Here is a 1,532-nt window from a genome sequence, read left to right as displayed (position 1 = left end):
TTGTTGAGTTTTGGTATAATATAACGAGAATCCTCTGCTTTCATGTGACACCCTGTTTTGTTTCTCTGATTGAACAACTGCTCCCCATTATTATGTGGTAGCAAGCATTAGTCCATCAAGTGCAATTGGTTAGGGGTTGGAAGCAGCTTCAACTTTAATCATCCAATGCGTAATACCATCAATCTTACCATACAACATTCTGCCGGTAAGTTGTTGACCCAAATTTTCCATTGAGGTAATTCCACTGCCAGAGAATCTTGATGGCTTAGAGTAAGGTGATCTATATTGATTTTAATTTAAACAGAAAAAGGGTGGGTGGACAGTTGCATTGTAGGACTCAAAGCAGCCTATTCTTGCAGCTACCCCTGATTTGCTACCAGAAAAAGTGCCAGCGTTGCCAAAGATATTGCTGGACTTAACACATAGCATCTTGAAAGAACCCAAGACGCAATAGAGCAGCTGAGGAACAAAAGCATCTCATACGCAATAGACGCAATAGACGCAATAGACGAATATGAAAAGCATCTCATTGAATTCAAATTAGCGACTAATACAAAACAATCACTTGAGAAAAGAGGCAAAAATAAAGAAACACCTTGAAGATCACCAATAATCATTAAGAAAAAAACAAACAAGGAAACCCCATATGAGGTAATTCAAAATTAGCCGAAAGATAAAATACCCATATAAAAAGACATCATTTCACCTTCAAAGCCAATGTTCACAGAAAAGAAAACAACATATGCAAGCTCAACTCAAAATTACAGGGGACAAAAACAAAGACCCAGATCCATAAACAGCCCCAAAACACGAAAATACACAAAGACCCACGTACATACCAGGAGGATGTGCGTATGTGGGTCGGATCTGATTCGATTCGATCTAGGTCCGTCTATCTTCTCCTTCTCCTTCTTCTTCTTCCTCTTCCTGTCTTGTTGATTTCGCTGTTTCTCGGAGTGAGATCGAGAGAGAGAGTGAGAGTGAGAGAGAGAGTGATTTTGGAACTTTGAGTCAGAAAACAAAACAAAAAAATTGTATGAAAATTTCAAAAAATTTCAGAAAATTAGCGCCAATTTCAGAGATAGCGCTAATTTTATTTGGTACAATCAATAGCGGCGACTACACTCGCCGCTAATTATCTCAAATAGCGGCGATCCAATATGTTGCCGCTATTTGAGGTATTTTTTTTTTATAAAAAAATTATACTTACAATTTTTTAATTTTTTTTAATTTATTATTATTATTATTTTTTTTAATTTTTCTCTTGTAATATGTTCTTATTATTATACTATTAACTAAAAATTTTCGTTTAATAAATTTTTATGATAAAAATAATTAAGTTGATATTTATCTTATAATTAATTATAAAATAATACAAAATCCAAAGATAATATAAGATCAATATAACTAAGGCACTAAGATAATATAAAAAGCTTACAAACCTTCAATTATATCCAGTTTGATCTATCAATTGATCATATCACGATCAATCGAACTAATTCACTAGGATCGATCGGATGTTTGATCGAACA

The sequence above is a fragment of the Corylus avellana genome, chromosome ca4 (assembly GCF_901000735.1).
Source record: "Corylus avellana chromosome ca4, CavTom2PMs-1.0".
NCBI lineage: Eukaryota > Viridiplantae > Streptophyta > Magnoliopsida > Fagales > Betulaceae > Corylus > Corylus avellana.
This window is presented reverse-complemented; position numbering follows the sequence as displayed.